The sequence below is a fragment of the Pyrgilauda ruficollis genome, unplaced genomic scaffold, assembly GCF_017590135.1.
Source record: "Pyrgilauda ruficollis isolate IOZ18807 unplaced genomic scaffold, ASM1759013v1 scaffold29, whole genome shotgun sequence".
NCBI lineage: Eukaryota > Metazoa > Chordata > Aves > Passeriformes > Passeridae > Pyrgilauda > Pyrgilauda ruficollis.
In genome coordinates, this window is record NW_024524266.1 from 8,687,102 (window position 1) to 8,695,115 (window position 8,014).

The following is an 8,014-nucleotide window of genomic DNA, read 5'->3' on the forward strand; positions in this document are numbered from 1 at the left end:
ATGCCCCTATTCTTGACTGAGAACCACAAAGCCGGTTTTCTAAGTAATTATGTGCCTTTTGTGATTCTTCTCTTGCTCATCACTTCTCAGTTTGCCAGTGAGACTGTCACATGGTGAAATGATAAAAGGTTTTTGTGCTGTTGTTTCAGCTGTCGCCTGTCAGAGCAGAGAATTATGCCTTTTATTACCTTGATTTCTTCTTCTTCAGTAGAGAACAGGAACTATGTTGACCCTTCACTTCAACTCTCCTATTTTCTCTTCTGTGCTGGCAAGTTAATTGCACAATCACTGAACTGGGTATTTTTAGGGTACTGAAACAGGGCTGGCTGATTCAAAACTCCCTTTTTACGTGCAGGTGTTATTTTTCCTCCTTTACAGTGCTCTGCTTGTCCAGAGGCAGCCCTGGTAGCTGTCACCTCCCTGCTATGGTGCAGGAGTCACCTCTGCTCCTCACTCCCACCTGCTGCAGCCACCTGTCCATGCACAGCCTGGAACCCCAAGGGTTACATGCACGACCCAGGAGCCCCCAGATAACAGGATACTTCTAGGGGATACCAGCAGGGCAGAGAAGGGTGTCACCTCATGTTGTGTAGGGTTTGCCTCTGCACCTGCATTTAAATGTGTGTGCAAGCACTGCAGTGAGCTGGAAATGGAGCAGGCAGAGTCACGCTGAATTATGCTGCAAATTCTCAGCCCTATTTCTAAGTTCTTTTCTACTGCATACCTAAATGCAAACCTTGGTATCATATATGAGGAATAATAAAATAATTGCCCTCCACCTTTCTTGCCAGTGCCTTTACACAAGAGAAAAAATGAGCTGTGAGATGAATTAGCACACAGCTACATTTTGAAAAACTGTGTAGGAACAGTGAGGAGTCACTGAGCCTCAAGCACATCAAACCTTCAGGGATGGATTTGCTCCCATTGAGAAGACATATGAGAGACACTAGATTTGTATAATCATAAATCCTAGAATATCCTGTGTTGAAAAGGATTCAAAGGATCACCAAAGTTCAGCTTCTGGCCCCGCACAGGACAGTTCCAAGGCTCACATCATGTGCCTGAGAGTGTTATCTGAGTCCTTCTTGAACTCTGACAGGGTTGGTACTGTGATTATTTCCCTGGAGAACCTGTTCCAATGCGCAACCACCCCTGGGGTGATAGAGAATTGACTGTGTCAGCCTTACTATCACAACAGGCTTTCTGCAGTGGCCAGGCTCTTAGCTGTGAGTGATTTATATAGCCAGAGATGGTGATGGCCATCCACACTTGGATGAGGAGCATTTCTTGTGGTGGACCTTCATGCTGGTCTGGAAAGCTGATGAGAGCATGAAGACACAGCAAAAAAGGAAAAGTAAACAGCTGAGAAAGGGAAGTACCTCGAGCCTTTTCAGGAAATTCAAACCTCCAAGGGCAGCAAGGCAGCAGCCATGGGTTTGGGTGACAGAAGAGCAGCTGGAGGTTTAAACTGTCTCTGTGAAATCCACTGCTGTGTGCGATGGCAGCCAGCCTGCTTGGCAGGAGCAAAGGGCTGTGTCAGTTTGCCACTGCCACAGCACAAAGGCTGCCTGTAACCTGACATGCTGGCACAGGCTCCTTCTCCTCCCGTGTGTCAGTTCTCCCTCCTGCCCCTCCCGCCTGCAGTGGGAGCTGTGGCTCCCAGCTCCTACCTGATACTCCCAGTCCTGTCCCCAGGGTACGAGCTGTCTGACATCTGCTGAAAGAGCTGCCCACCGATGTTCATCTGTACTCTGGCTCTGCTAGAGCAGTTTTCTGCCTCACCACTCATGTTGTTGGCTGAGCTGTGCTATGAAACTAGGACTGCAATAACAGAGAATTGCAGTTAGGACATGCCTCAATAAAAACCCTCTGTCTTGTGTATTGGGCACCACACACCCTTAAAATGGCTTTAAATACCATTATCAGGACAATTTTTCCACACAAGAGCACTGTTTAAGCTCTCTGCTACACTTTGTCATTCTGCCTAGTGCATAAAAGACGGACAGAAGCGTTACTCCGTGGCCACTTTGTGAAGAAGGGCTCTGAAAGGCTGTGGCTGCACGGTGCCAGGACTGCCTGTCCTGGAGCATCCCCAGGGACACCGAGCTGCCCTGGCAGGGCCACCTCACCGCCTGCACAAGACCGCGGCCGCCCCACTCGGCCACTCCTCTGCCCTTTGCCAAAGAGCAGCTGGCTTCAGTGGAATACCTGGCAAATCCTTGCTCTGAGGTCTCCTGTAAAGTGGCTTTGTGGAGGCAGTGAACAGCCCAGGGGTGGCTTCAGCCCCTCCGCACGTGTCCCTGCAGCAGCGCCTGGCGAGGAGCCGTGCTGCCTCGGCTGCACCCGGGCATCGCTGGGGGACAATCCCCCATCCTCTCCTCTTCCTCGTGCTTCGAACGGGGGCTGGGAAAATAGTCCTTTTAATCCCCTGAGCAGCCTTCTTCCCACATGACTAACTCTTCTGCATGCGTGCCATCCGCCTTTTCTCAGATGAAAGTGCTGGCACTGGGATGCTGGCTCCCGGGCTCCCCGGCTCCCTGGCTCCTCGGCTCCCCGGCTCCCTGGCTTCTCGGCTCCCTGTCTCCCCGGCTCCCTGGTTCCCTGGCCCCCCGGCTCCCTGTCTCCTGGGCTCCCCAGCTCCCCAGCTGCGAGCTTCAGCCCATGCCACAGGGGCTTTGCCCGAGCTGGGACACATCCCTGTCTGCAAGAAGAGGCTTTCATGAGATCCTCGTGTCCGCTCTCCTGGGGGGCCCCGAGCTGTGTGACACGGAGGGGGGACATTCCTCCTCTGCAGGCACGCACCGCCTGTCCAGCTCCATCCGGGCCACCAAGGGCACGTACCAGCACCAAGCCCCAGCTCGAACATCAGCAGTCTGGGCTTAGCTGGCTCGTCCTCTGCAGGAATGAGAAAGGGCAGATGAGTGGCTGGCCGGATGAATTCCCTGTTGCCCAGCAGCAGTGGAGGTAAAGGCAGCAAGTGCAGAGCACAGAGACTCCCCACCAGCTGCACCACGCTCAGGACCTGTCTGCGAGGGGAGGAAGCGAGGGGAGGCTGATTCCTGCAGAGCACCCACCTCCCGCAGCTGGTTCCACTGCCAGCCACCGCCCAGTGACCTCCCGGAGCACAGAGGGCTTTGTACCCCACTGCTCCGAGCCTGGGACCAATGCCTTGGACAACTAATCCACACCTCTCCGTAACCTCCTGTCCCATTTGCTCCCTGCTTTTATTTTTCAGACCTAAAACAGCTGTCACCTCCACACAGCTCCATTGGACTCCCAGGTTGCCACAGGCTGATGGCTGTTTCCCAAGTCAGAGAGTGCTCAGCATTGCCAAGGGGACAGTGCCCAGTGCACGGGGGCCAGCCTCAGATCTGAGGACATCTGGAGCTGTGCAAAGATGCTGTCAGTTCCCTGAAGCAGCAGGAAACCAAAGTGTTTTTGCAAAGTTTAGGAGAAAGCTTGGAAGCTGAATGATTTTTAGGAAGATAAGTGTACAAACTGGCAGGTTAAATCAGGATAGCATAAAGTGTTACTTTGAAGGATAAAAATCAAAACCATATACTATAAAGGCAGAGGAGAGGCAACTACTCAGGTGCACAACATTCTGCATCCCTTACACCTTGCCCTTTACAAAAAAAATCCACCTTGCCCCAACAATGAAGGTAAGGTATTGATCTTCTGAAACATGGCTTTGCATCCAGGTCACATGTGTTTCTCACTTCAGTTTTACTAAGCAAGTGGTCCCAGTTCATTTTACAGTGACCATGTGCTCGCACATCAGCACCTGCAAAGTTGTTTAGATACAATATCATCAAGAATGTTAGTCCAAAGTCTAAAATTCCTGTTGGTCCACAACTGATAAAAGCTACATACTGTCATTTGTAGTAATTTTAATTCACATTATAGGAGAAAAGCAAAGGTGATAGAGAAATAATGCAAGAACACTCTTGCAGTTTTTCCAAAATTAAATGCTTTCCATTTAGTCATTGCTGTAGCTAGCAAGATGCTTTGACAGCTTCAAATTGCCACCTCTAAGGCAAAGGGAAACATGGTAGGAAGGAAGAGGACAGACTAACAAAAATCAAATTTTACTTTTTGATCTTAGATCAAATTCAGTTCCTATCAGAGTAAACAAAGCTGTTTACTTTGCTCAGAACAAAGCTGGATCTGGGCTATAAGGGCAAAATTACTCTGGACTGATGCAAACATCAATGCAGACACAAAATATCCAGTTAAAACACAAGGCTTTCATGCAAAGTGCATCCACAGTGCTTAATGTATTCACAAAACTGAACATACTGATACATTTGTGCTAGCAAGAGAGAACTACTCATCACTGTCAATGTACTTTAGTTTAATGTAGTTTGAAAAATAGGAAGTTCAGTCCATCAAATTAGGCATATCTAACTGTGCAAATTTTTCATTAGCAATTGTCTGTTTGTGTAGGAAGCTGTGGTGTCACTCCATTGCACACCTCTCTTCTTGCATGCCACATTGAAAGGAAACAAAAACTATGAGAGGCCAAAAGGAGCTGCTCATAAAAAGCCAAGCACAGATTGTTCATTGCTAATGGACTGTGGACAGTTGGTCAATGCATTTTCTATAAAAACCTGGCATATTTAAAGCAGCTTATTTCATGAGTCACAGGTTACTGCACTCATGAACTGACCAAATTTCTGGGGCATCTGAGACATGTTTCAAGAGTATCTAGAATCAAAAACTCCCACTTTTCACTGAGTTGTTTCATGCCTTTGTTTCACTTCTTCCCTGACCTCAAAAGTAATTTCTTTTGTTTTCCCAAATGTGGGAGCTTACACATGAAAAACTCTTTCTGTCAAGATGTGATAAGTCTCCTTGGTTGGTCAAAACTGATCACTTCTTCCCTGACCTCAAAAGTAATTTCTTTTGTTTTCCCAAATGTGGGAGTTTACACATGAAAAACTCTGTCAAGATGTGATGTCTCCTTGGTTGGTCAAAACTGGCATCCAGTTCTTGAAAGAAATTATCAAACCAAAAGCTCTTGTGCTAATACTGTGATTTGTATTAATTTGGGAATTATATCGTACTCACAGTGATGAAGGAACAGGACTTGACTCCTGCCCTGAGACTTCTTGAGCCCATTACACGCATCTCTTTTGTGAATAACAGCAGAAACAATGGACTGACTTCCCTCAAGATGTAGAATAAAGGTGCTACTTTATGAAGGCTCAGCCAGGAAAGAGTTGTCCATGAAGATTGGTATGACAGAAGCAAATGTTGTACCTGGACAAACAGGAGCATATAGTGTGCATGAGGCCCGTGAGCTCATCCCTGCAGGCTCTCCAGCACTGGCTGGGCCCCAGGGGAATACCGGGTCCAGTTGTGAGTACCAGGATGCAAGGTGGGCTGATAGAGATGTTTAGGGCTGAGTACCACAGACAGACGCTTTATACCAATGTTCTTCAGCACTCCAAATGTCTGGCTAATGACTGACAGTGTAAACAACTTACTCGTGCATGATTTGTGCTCATTCTAGTGTAAGCATCAATGCTCTCTCTCAAGTAAGCTGAACAGAATTGTGAAAGTCCTTTCTGAAATGTCGACTTGCCAGGGATGTGGAGCTAGTGATAAACACTGCAGATTCTCTTCACACAGAACTTCTCTGGGTTTATTGTTTCATTTAATTGAATTTTCCTTTTTCTTCTCTTTTCTTAAATACAGCTCTTGAAACAATTCAGTCTTGGGCACACCATGTACCTTTTTTTTCAAGATTCATTGGCACAGTAAAAATGTTACTGAAATCAGAACCAACTCATTGTTTTGGGAAGCAGTTCACCATATAGTCTATAATCCTTGTTACTCACTTTCCTGTCTATTATCACAGGTTGGATGCAGGTGCTTTAGAGAAAAAGAAAAAAGTGGAAGTTACATAAAACATGTGGGCAGATCCTCAAGGGATATAAATTGTTGTTGTACCATTTACAGGCTCTGGAGGACAGACTGTACCAAATCAACATATCCTTTGTTTTCTAATAAGAACCTACTGCACAGACTAGAAAAGAGATTTATTTCTTCTGTAGCATTGTGACCTTGATTAACCTCATTTGTAGTACCTATTTCAGTGAAAGAGATAATACATACACTGCCTTCAAAATGTTGCTAAATGTAGTATATGGCTGCTCATGTATCACTTGCTTCTCTCCAACCATTTTCTGTCAGCAGAGAGGCAAGCTAGATGTATGCTCTGGGTGATTCCCATATCATCATTAGCAGAAAATTAAGCCAAACTGCTGTAAAAGGTGAGCTGTCAGGAAGACAGTGATTAAATACTTACCACCACAGCCCACATTGCATAATGTCATGTTCAGATGATTTCAATCTGTTTTAAAATTGGTGGCCAGTGCCATGGGCTCAACTGAACCTTCACTCAGGCATTGAGAAGTAGGCTCAGATAAGCTTGGCCCTTTTTCATTTCAAGAGAATTTTATTTCAGTATCATATAGTACAGTACAGGAAAACAGCAATTCTTAATCTGTAGCTTGAGGTTGCTCTTGCACTACTAAGCTGTTCTCACCAAAATCTTTTACAGGTTCTTGCAGAGGTGCTGCAGACACAGCAATCAGTCCATTGTGGTCACACTGAGGTGTAGCTATCTGTCATGCAAAGAATGGAAAAGTGTGAATGTTTAGAAATTATGGGATCTGAATTACTTCAATAAAACTTCGCATGAGAGACCTTGGAGCAACAACTGAGGGAGTAACAGTAACACTGTACTCTATATTTCCCTTCCAACACTGGCAAGCTTCATCTTCAACATTCCTGTGAGAAATACATCCACATGTTGTGGATGGTAATTTTGAAACACTGAGATATTATATATATATATATATAATATTATATAACCAATTTTATTAATCCTTTTCAGAATGGAGCAGCACACACTGGGACACAGAGATGATGCAGTCCCTGTCCAGAGGGACCCACCAGCAGGACATCAAAGACAACTGTGACAAATGAGACCACATTATGCAAATGATTAGTGGGTTCCATGGTTTTATTTTGTATTTTGCTCTCCTCTCTCCTGCCTCCCCTAATCTTGCTCAGCTTTTCCCTTTCACCCTTGCTGCTTTCCCTTCTCCTTCCCATTCCTCCCTTTCTGCTGACACTGGTCCTAAGAGCCAGTACTTAGACAAGTCAAAGGTGCTCAATACAGCCAAAAGCCTGAAGGATTTCCACCCTGGGAAACAAGAAACTTTGGTACCCTTCAGGACACTAGATGGTCCTTTACAAGCACCTTTTACTTTGTTTAAGCCTGTTCCTGTTGGTGAAGAGTCTGATGAAATAATCCTAATAAAGAAAGATGTTTTCTAATATTGCCTCTAGACACAACACTGGAAACAGGATGGTTAATGGTCAAATCCTGCCTCCAGTGATGTGTGCAGATGCTTTAGTGACTGCAGATGTCGTATTTTGCTTCAACATATTTCCATTCTGTTTTTACACTTACCCACACCCAGAACTCCCCTTTTCTGTTGACCAGAGCTTCTGAAGACAGCCAGAATTGTATCACTTATCCAGATCAGGGGCACCAAATTCAGCAGTTGGTGTTTCACACCTTGAATCCTTTCAAAAGTTGTCCACCTATCACATGAACTTTCATCTGACACCAGGCTGGCTGTGTTGGAAATCTACTCTAGTTTTATTATTAAAAACTGTAGGCAAGGCATTTCCAGAGACCTGTGAAAGACTATTCACAAGGGCATGTAGTGACATGACAAGGGGGGATGGCGTCAAACTGAAAGAGGGCAGGTTTAGATTAGATATTTGGAAAAAATCCTTTACTGTGAGGTTGTTGAGGCATTAGAGAAGCTGTGGATGCCCCATACCTGAAAGTGCTCACGGCTGGACTGGATGGGGGTCTGAGTAACTTGGTCTAGTGGAAGGTGTCCCTGCCCATGACAGGGGGATGGAACGAGATGGTCTTAAGATCCCTTCCAACCCAGGCTGGCCTGTGATTCTATGATTTAATGAGAGC

The 8,014-nt window shown here is 45.9% G+C and overlaps 1 long non-coding RNA gene across 1 annotated transcript in view; it reads left to right on the forward strand.

The window, feature by feature from the left end:
- The window catches only part of LOC121356214, a 46,445-nt gene extending 39,433 nt beyond the window's left edge, over positions 1–7,012 (forward strand). The window contains exon 3 of the long non-coding RNA XR_005955525.1: positions 6,905–7,012. This is a non-coding gene — a long non-coding RNA (uncharacterized LOC121356214). The remainder of the gene's footprint in view (positions 1–6,904) is intronic.
- The last annotated feature ends 1,002 nt before the right edge of the window (positions 7,013–8,014 follow it).